Genomic DNA, 14,219 nt, shown 5'->3' with positions numbered 1-14,219 from the left:
ATAGGGTAATCTCTAAAAGTTCTTTCTCTAGGTGTGCTAGCTGTACAAACTCTTCAGATACGAATGAATGTGTCGAACCCGAATCAAACAACACTAATGCAAGATGACCAAATACGAGTAGCGTACCTGTGACAACCGCATCAGGCTGGTCAGCTTGCCTGGCTGTTGTTGCATGGGCTACAGCTCGCCCCTGCTGATGTTGGCCGGCTTGGCCCCCCTGATGCTGTACTGCAGGCAGGTTGACACGCTGATCGTTTCTCTGAGGGCAATCCACTACAAAATGCCCTACCTGACCGCATCTGTAGCAGGCGCCTGTTCCTGCTCTGCATTCCCCCGTGTGAGGACGCCGACAATTAGGACACAAGGTCATGTTCTGTACCGGGGCTCTCCTTCGCCTATCAGTGCGGCCACGGGGTGGTCTGCCAGTTATGGGGTGTCTAGGGTATGTCCCCTTTCCCTGGGCCGCAGTGTGGGATGATTGTGCTATTCCCAACTGTAGCTTGTCGGTACGGGGTGAGTCGAGCAGGGTGCCACTTGAAGGGCTTTCGTATAGACAAAGGATGACTAGGATGCCACATTCCCCCTTAGTTCTTCCCTCAGGCCGGCGATAAATCGTTCGGCCTTCAACTCCTCAGAACTAACATACGGTTCGCGTCTCTTTGGTGCCATTATCTACCACAATAACAAAGAACTATGGTCACAATTCATTCACAACACATCTCCTAGGTAATGTTCGATATAATGCCATAGTCGGTCATGGTATGCTCTATAAATACTAACTTAACCTTTGTCTCTATATTTCCGTCGCGTGAGAACGTCTGGTCGTGAGCGACATGTGATTGACGAGCGAAGTCACAGAGGACACGACTCTCTATCCTAAATGTCTATAGGACCTATAACCTGACTACTCTGATACCAAATTTGTCACAGCCCAATATTTTACTACGGACGTGACTAACGACACGACACAAATGCACAAGAGATTTAAATATGAAGTAACGAAAATCATCAAATTCCAATAAAGTTTTTCGAACGAGAAACACAGAACACAAGACCGTTTGGAAAATAAATTTCAAAAGAATGCGAATACAAAAATAAAGACTAAGACTGGACTGACGCCCTGGGACAACCCATTCCTCTGTGACACTTCCCTTCTGATCACGCCCACTCTTGACCGACGCCTCGCGCTCCTGAAAAAAAAAGGAAAACATAGCAAGGATGAGTATAAAAATTATACTCAGTAAGCCACCTACTTGTAGGCTCTCTTCGCATCTTAATTTAACAGGTTGCCACGGTTTCCTATTTCGGTTCTAGGACGACTGGCTCTAATCTAGGTCCCTTGGGGCTTGCCCCTTGGGTTTCACTGATTTTTCGTTCTCTCATTAAACGCCTAGAGGTTCTTTATGCCAAGCTAATATGGTCGGTATCTCTCTTTGAGGTGCTACCTCTACATGGCTATCTGGGACTACATGGTACCTGGCCTAGGGGTGTGCTGAGTACCCCTACGCCCATCTAGTCCCCCTATGGGGGGCGCGACCCAACCCGTTCCCATGCAGCTAATGGGCTGTACGACGTGGGGACACATTTCCCATGCGAAATGGCTAAGAGTAGTAAGGTCTGATCAGGGACCCCTTGGTCTTCCCACGAAGCTATAGATACCGTTCACACGCTAGCAATCTATGAACACTCCGGGGTACCTTCTTGCCGTGGTAAACCGCTAAGTTTCTAGGGAAAAATTAAGTCTGGCTAGAGCGGCATATGGCTCCTAACAGAGATTCCCTAATCTTATCAAAGAAATGGGCCTTAGCAATTAACAGAGGGTGCATGCAATCTTCTTCTAACATCGTAGTATGTAATTCATGCAAACTAGGCATACCGGCTCAACGGGGCGATGACCTCCATCAAGCACCCAGAGCATGAAGTTCGCGCTCAATGGGGCGAATTCGTCCATCAAGCACCCGAAACCCGGCATACACAATTCTACACATAAAATAACGCATGCATACATACGGTGGAAGCCTCAGGCATACAGCAACACTCATGTAATTTACCCAATACAATCACAACAGTTAATCTGACTAGTAATTTACATGAAGAGCTAATCTGAAGCAGAACTACTAGCATGCATGCAATCCGAGCGAATTCTACAAGTATTTCTTTCTAAATACCGGGTGGTGACTTACCTGGTTGACGTGTGCCCTTTCGCTAGCGTTTCTTTGCTCGTGAGGTGTCCAAAAATATTGATTTCTCTAAATTAGGTCCCTATTCACGTAAAAACAGTATTAGAACTGGAACCGGGACAAAAATCGGGAAAACAGAAAACAACCGGGCCAAATTGACCGTTCCACGCGCGCTCACGCGCCAGCAGCACGCTGGGAGTGCGTGGCCACGTGCGCGGGAAGGCGCCAGTCGCAAGTTGCCACGCGCGCCCACTTTCGCGCAGTCACAGGTTGGCCGGCCCGGCTCGGTCCGGTCGGCTCGGCTCACGTTGCGGTTCGGCCCGGCTTGCAAGCGACACGTGTCGATGCCTCGCTGGAGCTGCGTTGCTCCAGCCGGTGGTCGACACGTGTCCGGCGCCTGTCGCCGCCCACCGCCGCTCGCCGGCCGTTTCTCTCTTTTTTTTTCTCTTCTGTGTCCTCTGAAAACCGAAACCCAGTCGATTTTTTTTTCCGATTTTCATATCTTTCGATCCGTAGATCGGATCGATATGATTTCTTCGGCAACGTTCTAGATCGTGTTACAGGCTACGTCCTAGTATTCTTTTTATAATTTTTTCTTGACTATCGGAAGATTTAAGAACGCTGGAAGTTCGTTCTCGGATGACTCTCGGATCTCCGCCTTTGGGTTGAGGTCTCGGACAAACTTCTTCACCGACCATGCGTGAGTTGTTCCTAGGTGAAGATTTCAGCATTTTAGGGTCGATTCACGTAGGGGAAAATTCAGATTTGAGCAATGTCGTTCAGAAACCTTACCTCGCGAAATGTTCTTAGGTTTTGATGGAGCGTCGGCCTTGCTAGCCTCTCAATCCTGGTACGAGTCTCGTCTGGAGATGGATTGCTAGCCTCTTCTTTTGCAGGCAATCTGGTGGGGTTCTCCTTGGACCCCTATTTGGGTTGAGGGGCAAAATGACATTTTTTTTTATTTATTATTATTATTATTATTTTTTTTTTTTTGCGTTACAAGATGTCAATATCCTATATACTATAGATATTAAAAGTGGTAGGTTCTAAAAGCAAATTTTATAACTTTGAAGTATGTAAATATGAAATTAAAAGTATCAGTAAAAAAAAGAATTGAGTTAAGACCATAAAAGTTTAAAACATGTATACTTAAATTGATTGGTGAATGACATAAGTGCCTTTAATGGAAGCTGAGCTTTGAAAGTACTGAGATTAGAAAACTTTCCTGGCGTAATACAAGTTGAAAATAATAATAATAATAATACAACCAATTATGGAAGTTGTGAGGTGATTTAAAAGCATAGAGCCACAGTTTGGACGAGGCATTACGATTATGGTCAAAATTTTAGAGGTATATGGAGAGGGACTACGGTATGAGATTGTCAAGATACCTTAAATTTAAGAAACCATGATTTAAGATGAACTTGGGTGGGGGATACATGAGGATTAGAGTGGGACATTGTCTCTAAATCAACTAGAAGTTTTGTGGTAACCCTCATTAGGGTACATGAATGCACTCCGGAAGCTCAACGTAAATCAAATTGTAGTAGAAAATTATCGAACAATTTTTTCTAGCAATGTCAATCTGGTTAAAAGGTATTACCATAGTTAAGGTATCAAGACTGTAATTTTAAGTTGGATTTTTTTTTTATTCCAAGTTTATGGCATTTGAGGATATCTATCATGCTCATGTAATACCAATTTTTAGAATTTTGCTAAGCCTCCTTCTTGGTATTATGAGGTAGTTGAAAAAAAAAAAGTTGTGGTGCCCTCATATGATGGTCAGAGGACAATTGTTAAAAATAAAATTTTGAGGATGAATGGGCAAAGAGGTCAATTATTGAACCTTTACCAAAGTTTAGGGAATTTTATTGCGAGAACAATGTAGCGTAGGAAACTAGTAAAACTACAGATCAGTTGATGAAATCATCATGAAAGAAAAAAAAATGAGGGTCTTGAGATTAAAATTGAGCAAGTTTGCCCATCTTAGTGTCCACATGAACATTGATGTCAATGAAGCGTCTGAGCCAGAGTTCTGTTACTCATAAAATTTACGAGAAGAATCAAGATGATGAGATAAGGTTATTTATGAAATTTTGGTGATTATTCGAATATGATAAGGCTAAACCAAGTGTATGTGAAAAATGACTAAAATGCCCCTATAATTAGGTATCACTAGTTTATGACCAAAGTGATCTCTCAATAGCATTCAAGTTGATGAGGAGTCTTATGTCATGATATGAAAGGATTATACAAGTTACAAGGCCATTGAAATATGCTGAGAAATTAAACGAAGATTTGGGGTGGTAAATGTAACGACCCTAAATTTTCACATATCTAGAGTCGCCACTAACGTCTCATGCTCATCTCTAATGCAGAATAAAAATCTTGCTCATCTTTATTAGCGGAAAAATTTAAAACTTCAGAATACATTTAAACATTGGAAAACACTGTCGGACTTACGTGTTTCTAACATCGTGCTGGAGTTCAAAAAGATAAAATAAAACGATTACAAATTAATTAATATAAATGAATGAAATACAAACGCCCTATCCTAACCAAGACTAGAAATTAAATATGCAACTATCCTATGCACGCGCCACAGTCTCTGATCACGATGCCACCGTCAACCGTACATGTGAGTCCCCAGGGCGCTCGCACACCCCCTGGACCCTCTGGTCAAGCTAATCTGTAGCGACGTCCGGAGGTCAGCGGAACCCCATAGTGTCATGCGCTTCATGAACACCCTCATCTGTGTGCTTTCGCACCTGTGCGCATTCGCGCTAATCATAAGGTGCGCGTCCGCACTCATCATCTCTAGGGGAAGTAGCCCTATGCTTATGAACATACAAAATGCATGAGGTCCCTCTAAATCCATCGTAATGTCTCTTCTGACACAACCCTCTAGTCTCATCTCTTTGTTACTCTAGGTAACGCATATCGTGGATATTTATATTAATATCATTTTCATGCTCTTAGGGTTGTGTCCTACGTCGATCTAACGACATGATGCAATATGGCACTCATCATCATCTAGCATGCTCAATATGGAAAACATCATCATATTAAGGTAAAAATCATGCAATCATCATGCTCATCATAATGCCACAACGTGCGTCAAACATATTAAGCGTCACTCAACAAAATATGTATAAACTGGCACATATCATCAAGCATCATACAATTTATATAGCCTATCCTATAGTAAGGCCACTTACTTGGTTGGCCTCGGCCGAAGTACTCCCTAAATAGCTAAACGTAAGCTCCCGTTCCGTGAGAGCTGCTTCCTACTTCGCTGGGGTTTGTTTCCTATCACACCGTTCACCACTTTCCGTTAGTATTTCACAATTAATTTACCTATAATTTAATAAATGTGAAATACGGCTCTAAAACGGCCTCGGATACCTTAATCGGGGTCGAAAACAGATTTGGGAGGGTCGGAACAGTGGAAATCGGGCTGAAAACAAGTGAGCCGAGCCGAGCAACCGCTGGAGGGAGCCCGAGCCGTTTGCGCCGATCCGAGCCGAGGGACCGCCTGCGCCACTATGTGACATGTGGCAGCAGCAGAGCGAGCCACGTCGTGCGGTAGCGTCGGGTCGAAGTGCGAGTCACAGTCTGGTTCGGGTCGTGGTCTGGGTCGCGGGCTGCGGAGGCTACTAGGCCAAGACTACAGTTGGGCCTCGGCTCATTGGGCTGGGCCGAAAGTTTTTTTTTTTGGGTTGTAGGCCGGCTCGATTGGACCGTGGGTCTAGTCTCGGGTTGGTTCAATTGAACCGTAAATTTTGGGCTGGTCTAAGGTTTGGGCCGCTGTAGTTGGGCTGGGCCGAAGGCAGAGGCCGAGGGAAGAATGGGCTGACCCTCTCGGGTTCTGGGTTCGGGTTGACCCGGATCCGTGGGTCTCGTCTTCCTTACCCGACTTCGGCCGATTTTCCGGCGAGCTTTCTCTCTCTCCTTCCCGCGGCGTTTTCGTTGCCGATTTCGGTCCTCTCTCTTCCTCTTCCTCTTTATTTGTCGTCCTTCTTTCTTTTCTGGAAGTCTTGCGGACTAAAGGTTCCTAAAACCACATATCTATGAACGATTAGGAAAAACCCAATTTTCCGACCTCGATTACCGACGACGGCGTTTACGAAGAAGCACAGAACGCACCTTGAGTTATCGTGCTTTCGTTAGGGACCCTTCTCGTGGTGGTAACAGGTCGTTTGGTGTCGGTTTGAGGGTGGTTTGAGGGTTCGTCGGAGAAACTGGACATTCGCCGATTTTTTTTTCCGAAATCTCTTTCTCTCTCGTAGTTTCTGTCTTTTCTCTCTTTGCAAGTATCCTTATGGTGCTGGGTGTCGTGGGCTGAGGGCTGGACGTGGTGTGCCCGTCGTTTCGCGTGGGTTCCGCGAAACTCAGCGGTCGCCGGAAAACTCGCGAGTTTTCTGGCGACTGAGTTTTTGTTTTTTTGTTTTTTTTTCTCGTTTTCTCGTTTTCCTCTTTTATTTATTTATTTATTATATATATATTTTTTTTCTTTCTTTTCCGGGTCTGTTACAGTAAATGACCAAAATACTCTTATGAGAATTCTAAGCTGTTTTTGAGACCTTGAAAGACTCAAAGTACTATGAAAATTTAGAAAATTTATATGAGACTCATACGATATTAACGATGAGTATGGAAGATCTTAAGGAGATTAGGACAACTTTAGGATATGAATCAAGAGGAAAAGATACAAGGATAGCAGGATTCTCCTCGACAATTGACAACAACCAATGTCATTAGGAAACAAATATAAGGATAGTAGTATTCTCACTGATATTCTAATGCGAAATCAAACATTAATAAACTTATATATTATGGAATTGGAAATACAGCAAATAGAAAATGCATGAGTTGTCATGCACTTCAACTAAACAAAATGAGGAGATGAATGTTGGCCCTAATTAATATATTTCCTTTACGAAAGACTTTGTCATAAGATTATTGCAAGTTAGTTCTTTGAGGAGGATCAATACAATGGCTTTTGTCCAGTGATCTTCATCCTTAGTTTCTGAAACTCACGGTACGTTTCTTGCCAAGGACGTTGGTTAGAAAACAAGGATCACGAGATATCTCTTTGCTACAAAGGTTTATGGGAGATTATTATAAATAAATAAAAAATGGTGTCAGTTTGGCTCCCAACAAAGTTGTCAGAACTTGATGAGATGTTGCCTTGTAGAACCCTTCAAACTTATATGTGCAACATTCTTTTATATCATTTGGAACATCTAGTTACAATAAAATAGGACAATCTTCAAGGATGTAGAAGGATCTTGGAAAGCCTAAGATGTGCTGTTTACTTCACACCTCTCTTTGTATAGCATCTATAAAACTTTTCCACCATTTTCATGATTTTTATTCATAGCAACTAGGTGGTTATTAAGAATTTATGAAAGAATTTAGAAAGGATTTAGGCATGTAAAGAAGTGTTTATGATCCATACAAGTGAGAACATACTTGTTAAGAATTTTTCCTTAGTGGTACTTCAGGACTTAACAAAGAACTCTTAGAATAAGAATCCGAGTTGTTCCAAGATTAAAACACTTCCGAGGACGAAAGTTTCTTTTAGAGGGATATGATGTAACAGCCCAAAAATAAATAAATAAATAAATAAAAATTATTATTATGTAAAAAAATAATAATAATAATATTATTAATAAATAAGTAAATAAAAAAAAACCATTATTCTCTCATTTCTTTCCCGTAAGTCACTTCCCCAATAATCTCTCCTCAACACACCTCACAAGTCCTCAACACACCTCACAATTCCTGGAAAATGAAACAGAAATGAAAAATCTCAGATTTAAGAAAACAGACATGCCTCACATCAAATTTATAGGAGATGGGTTGACAAGGATGATCAAGATTTACATGGAGAGAGATTTGAGATTTCTGTAAGTTATATGTCAGATCTTTTTTTCTTTTATCCAATTATTTAGTTTTATTTAGCAATTTACTTTAGGAAGATACGTCATGATCAATAGCAGAAACCAAATAGAATCGATTAAATTGGCCAGAAATAATTGCCAACCTAATTGAAAAAGTAACAAACAAAAATAAAAAGAAATGATTAAACAGATTTAACTTATCAGAATTTCTTCTCTCCTCCAAAAACAAGCACAAAAAAGGGTTCAGATTAAGTTTTGCCCGTAAGAGATATTTTGGTAGAAAGAAATATTTTAGTTTTGCCCGTAAGAGATATTTTGGTAGAAAGAAATATTTTGCTAGAAAGAGATATTGCATTTGAAGAGGTTAGTAGTTTTCTTTTTATTTTATTTAATAGAGACAATTAAAAGAAGGAAAACACAGTAAGAGACAGTGACCGAAGACTATGAATATAATTGAAAATTATCTGAAAAATGTTAAAAGGGTATTAAACACCATTAGAGAAAATAGAATATCTGAGAAATTTTAATGATTATTAAATGGTTTGTATGAAAATAATACTATAACAAACATATATAAATATTTCAAGACCTAACTCAAGCAAAGACTCGAACGTTCAAGACTATAACGTTCGCATGAAGTATAACACATGGGTCAACATAAATTAGAGAAACAATTTTGTAGAAAGTTAAATTTGAAACTGATGTCATGGGTTCACATAGGTTGACTTGGATTTCAATGGACTTTCATTAAGGATAACGACGGAACATCAGCCTAAGCTAACCAGGTAAGTGACCTTACTATCGGCATGGTTATATTTGATGTTGACACGTGTCCTGTGGTTCTGCATGTGTCATATATATTGATATGTGTGAATTGCCTGTGGATCGATATGCTTCCTATATGTTATGTTATGTTATAATATGTGGATCGTATGATAATAATTATGGTACGATGTGCTCTAGGAGATGTTTGAGATAAGATATGAGAAGGATGCACAAAACAAAATGTAACGATAAGAGTAAGATACGTTCATGAAACGTTAAGGTTAGGTTACATACCGGAGTGCTATGGATAGGAGAGATTGATGAAAGAATACGGTTAGGTTATAGGTAGAAAGGGATAGGTTTGTGATAGATTGATAGAACGATGGCGTTAGGATACGTTCTGGTGATGATATGACTAAGGTACGTTACGTAATGATATGTCTGTGATAGGTATAAGAACGTTAAGGCTATGGTAAGTTAGAGAACGATATGACTATGAAGTGTTTACGTTATGACTTGTTTATGATATGATACATTGTATGCTAGATTATTGTGCTTAAGTACGTAGTTATGTGAACGTGAATGTATGCTTTTAGTCTGATGTGATGTGTAATGCATGTAACGATGTGTGGTCCTTGAACGATTATGGCTTGTTTGTATGAATATTTGAATGTAACTGCATGAATTGTATGACATGAAATACGGTAAATTGCATGAAACATAATCCCGTTAGGAATATGTATGATATGTAAAGAAATGAGAATGAGAATGACATGTAAGCATGAAAACGTGACAGGGGGTTATGTTCATTAAATATAACTGTAGGACTAGTGGGACCTCATGCATATTGTGTGCTCATGCATTTGGGGGGATACCCCTATCCCATCACGAGGGTACGGACGCGTACATCCAAATGCAGGACAACGATCGTTATGCTTTGCATAGCGCTGCCGTGACGGTTCTAGTTTTAACGGGTCCCGGTGGGCCCCCAGAGCATGCCCACCGGCTAGGGACAGTGGCCCAGCGGTGTGCGAACTAGCTGGTGAGCCCATACTCGCATGTATGGGCTGCGTGCAGAGTATATGGTACACACCCACGATTACCTGTTAGGATTACACCGTAGGGAAAACGAAACGAAACGAAACGAAAAATAGGTCCCATCATTTCATTGCATGTGATTGTTGCATAACCCCGATAGGGGGTCACTTACTGAGTATTCTAGAAATACTCAAGCCTCGTGCTACTTTACTTTTTCAGGTTAAGGCAAGGCACTCCTATACGGTTGACGACAACATTGCAACTCAAGACCATGGCGCATGCATAGGGTAGTGGTATTTATTTTCTTAGTCTTAGGCTAGAATAGGATGTTTTTTTAAACTTAAACTCTTATTCATTTTATTTAGTCTTTTGTTGTGTCATTTTAAAGATGTTTTCGAAACACGTAAGTTCATGGCTGTGTTTTAAGTTAAAGGTCATGTTTTATGGAATTTAAATGAAGTCTTCCGCATTCAATGTTTATGGTATGTATACAGTAGCGACCTTAAATTAAGTAGAAAATTTTGGGTTGTTACATACCCTATGCATGTGCCATGGTCTCGTAGGGTTTGACCTCGCCGGAGTTTCATAAGATTTTCTCTGTCCTCTTCGTTTTCTTTATTTTTTTCCTTCTTTGCACGTGTTTTAGGGTGGCTGAAGGTCGGGATTGAGTTTCTGTGGCATCCCAGCCTTCGGCCGCCCTTTGTGGGTTGTGTGCGAACGCAAACTCCGGCGTTCGCTGGAGTTTTCAGTTCTGCCGACGACTCCATTTTTTTTTCGATCCATTACATCCATGGAGTCGGGTCAACCCGAGAGAGCTAGCCTAATTCTTTCCCTCGGTCTTTTCCTTTGGCCCAGCCCAACTATAGCTGCCCAAACCTCAAACCAGCCCAGAAGCTACGGTTTAGCTGAACTAACTTGAGACCAGACCCACGGTCCAATCGAACCGTCCTGCAACCCAAAACACTTGCGGCTAGCCCAGTAAGCCGAGGCCCAACATTAGTCTTGACCAGTAGCCATATGTAGCCACGACCCAAACTGCGACCCGAACCGGACTGTGACCCGCGGCTCGACCCGACGCTGCCGCACGACGTGGCTCGTTCTTTTGCTGCCACGTGTCACATAGCGGCACAGGCGGCCCCTCAGCTTGGCTCGGGCTCCCTCTAGTGACGCTCCGGTGGCTCCTAGCATCTGTTCGGCTCGGCTCACCTGTTTTTGGTCCGGTTTCCACTGTTTCGACCCTCTCGGATCTATTTTCGGTCCCGATTAAGTATCTAAGGCTGTTTTAGAGTCGTATTTCACATTTATTGAGTTATTGATAAATTAATTATGAAATATTAACGAAAGACGACGAACGGTGTGATAGGAAACAAACCCCGACAATGTAGGAAGCAGCTCTCATGGAACGGGAGCTTACGTTTTGCTAATTAGGGAATACTTCGGCTATGGCCAACCAAGTGGCCTTACTATAGGATAGACTGAAGATTGTTTGAATTATGATGATGCATGAGTATGACGTTGTGTTGTGATGTATGTTAAATGTACGTTATTTATGTTTCGATACATGACATACATGTTATATTTGATGCACTTAATGACTTCTATGATGAGTATGATGTATGTATGACGATGTTATTAACATGATGATGTTTTCCATGTTGAACATGCCTTATTGTAACGCCCCTAATTTTCTATACCCTAATTAGCGACGTTACCTTGTACTCGTCTAATCAATAGGACAAGAGTTCACGTGAGACAGTCTTAATAACGATAATGCATTCATCAATATAAGCAGTTCATACCTAGGAAAACAATAACGACAACCTAGCCTAGAAGTAATCAACAGAGAACTAGAGGAAACAATCGCAAAACTATGAACCCAAAAGAATCCAACAAGGCGCCTACGACACTCTAGACTCTCCTCAAGATTTCTATGGCCCTTCGCATCATCCACCGTCAGCCGTACATGGGAGCCTTGCCCTTGCCTGAAAATATGGGTAGCACGTGGCTTGAGTATTATATAAAATACCCAGTAAGTCGCCCCACTGTTGGGGTTAAGCATATATTCATTTATTCAGATACAAGCAGTCGCACACAATACACCTACATGTCACACACGATACACATACATGACGCACACAACACACATACATGTCACACATAATACCCATATTTGTCGCACATAACAGCCATACCTGTAGCACATAATAACCATACATGTCGTACATAATAACCATACATGTCGCACATAATAACCATACATGTCGCACATAATAACCACACATGCCGCACAGTGTTAGAAGAACGAAGCTGAGAGAGGGGTCTGTCTTCCATTCCTTCCCATGGCCTTAGGCCCTTGCTTTGTCCGGGCGGGGGTGGATGCATGGTAATTTCCCACACATGGCCCACGTGTGTGACTGTGGGCCCACCAAGCGAGCTCGCAAGCGAACTCCCTGGGCCTGGCTTGATCGGGTATGTAAGACATACAATACCGGACAAAGGAGGGCCTACATGATATCGTGGCGAACACAATATCGAATATACGCATCCATACCATCAGTAGCATAACGGGGGAGTGCCCCAGGTACATAACCATAGCGTGCATGAGGTTCTTAAGGTTTACCTCCATGGCATTATACATACAACGTTCCATCCCCTCGCCGCATTACATAGCATAACCGAGTCCACATTGAGCAAGCATATCATAACATACTAGTCATCTCATTCATGGCATGCGGGGTTCTCATTACAATCATGACATGTCAACCAAGCTCATCATATATACGGGGTAACAAACCGTGTCACAACATCATATTCATAAACATGGCATACATAGCAATTCACTACAAGAATCATATACATAAACATAGCATGCATAGCATTTCACTGCAAGAAACATCTAACCTAGCATACAACAACATATGGTGCATGCAAGGGCCATAGGGCACGCACCAACATACATACATAACTAACGCCAACAGTAAGGTTACTTACCTCCTTGGCCTTGGCCGAAGTCACCCACAATGCTAACTCCGGCGCCTAACTACCTCCTATAAGATAACATGATACACTTAGAGCCCTTTCACAACTAGCTCTTATGCCTAGCTACCAAGGTACGTCCCTATCATAAGCTATTTTATCACAATGAAGTTATACTGACCTCAGATGGCTGAAAGAAGGGTGGAAATGGCTCCAGAAGGGTCAAAAACCTAAAAATCGGTATACTGTTTGGATGTCGAGCCGCCGAGCCGCGCTGCCAAGCCGCACAGCCAAGCCGACCTAGCTGAGCCGCCGGTGGAGCCGAAATCGACGGGCTGCAAAGAACCCTAACGGCGCAGGGTTTCTGGGCGCTCCTCTGGTTTGGGCCAAAAAGGAATGAGGCCCAATGGTGGTGTCCGAGTGCGGCCTGCGAGGTGTGGGTTGCACGCCAGCCGAGATGAACTGTGGAATGCCGAGGGTCGACCCGCGCTTGCCGCTTTTTTTTTTTTTTTCCTTTTTGAAACCCTTACCGTTACACTTATGATGTTGTTTGCCATATTGCATCATGTCGTTAGATCGACATAGGACACAACCCTAAGAGTATGAAAATGATATTAATGTAAATATCCACGAGCAAGTGTGACATAGTGCAACCAAGAGATGAGACTAAAGGGTTGTGTCAAAAGAGATGTATAATTGGACTTACAGGGACCTCATGCATACTGTATGTTCATAAGCATAGGGCTACTTCCCCTAGAGATGATGAGTGTGAACGCGCACCGTATGATGAGCGCGAATGCGCATAGGTGCGAATGCACACAGATGAGGGTGTTCATGTAACAACCCTACTTATCATATAAGTAGCGGTCAGAGCCGTTACGAAAAATAATGTGATTTATTTGGAAAAGAATGAAAACCATGTAAAACGATCATTTATTAGAAATCAAGTGCGGGGCACCCTTTAAAAATTATATATAAAAAAAAAACAATGCCGCCAAAAGATATTCAAAACAAATTAGGAAATTTAAAATCAAAAGGAAATCTAGTGTGACCACCTAGTTCCCACAAACTAGGCGTCCACAACATAGTTTAAATTAATAACAAAAGTGCGGAAACGTATCTCCCACAAAATGAGACTACAAAAAAAACATAAAAATCCTTGAATCGCCCCGTGATTGACTTTGGCATCCTACTCGTCACCTCCATGCCACAACTTGCATGAAAATCATTTTAAAAATAGAATGAGTATAAAAATACTCAGTAATGGACTCCCATATTGGGGCCAACATAAGGATCGTCATAAGGCGATCAACCAAAACACGCAGCAGATGATTATTGCCACCACAACATCAAC

The 14,219-nt window shown here is 42.0% G+C and overlaps 2 long non-coding RNA genes across 2 annotated transcripts in view; both read right to left on the bottom strand.

The window, feature by feature from the left end:
• Positions 1-206, bottom strand: part of LOC111784248 — a 5,659-nt gene extending 5,453 nt beyond the window's left edge. Inside the window, exon 1 of the long non-coding RNA XR_002813504.1 lies at positions 127-206. This is a non-coding gene — a long non-coding RNA (uncharacterized LOC111784248). The remainder of the gene's footprint in view (positions 1-126) is intronic.
• An 11,554-nt stretch (positions 207-11,760) lies between these two features.
• LOC111784251 lies at positions 11,761-13,072 on the bottom strand. The gene is made up of 3 exons (XR_002813506.1): positions 13,047-13,072; positions 12,881-12,936; positions 11,761-11,871 (listed from the first exon to the last, which is right to left on the bottom strand). It is a non-coding gene; the product is annotated as an uncharacterized LOC111784251 (long non-coding RNA).
• Between the last annotated feature and the right edge of the window lie 1,147 nt (positions 13,073-14,219).

The sequence above is a fragment of the Cucurbita pepo genome, unplaced genomic scaffold (assembly GCF_002806865.2).
Source record: "Cucurbita pepo subsp. pepo cultivar mu-cu-16 unplaced genomic scaffold, ASM280686v2 Cp4.1_scaffold000176, whole genome shotgun sequence".
NCBI lineage: Eukaryota > Viridiplantae > Streptophyta > Magnoliopsida > Cucurbitales > Cucurbitaceae > Cucurbita > Cucurbita pepo.
Note: the sequence above shows the minus strand (reverse complement) of the source record. Positions and strands in the feature narration are given on the sequence as shown.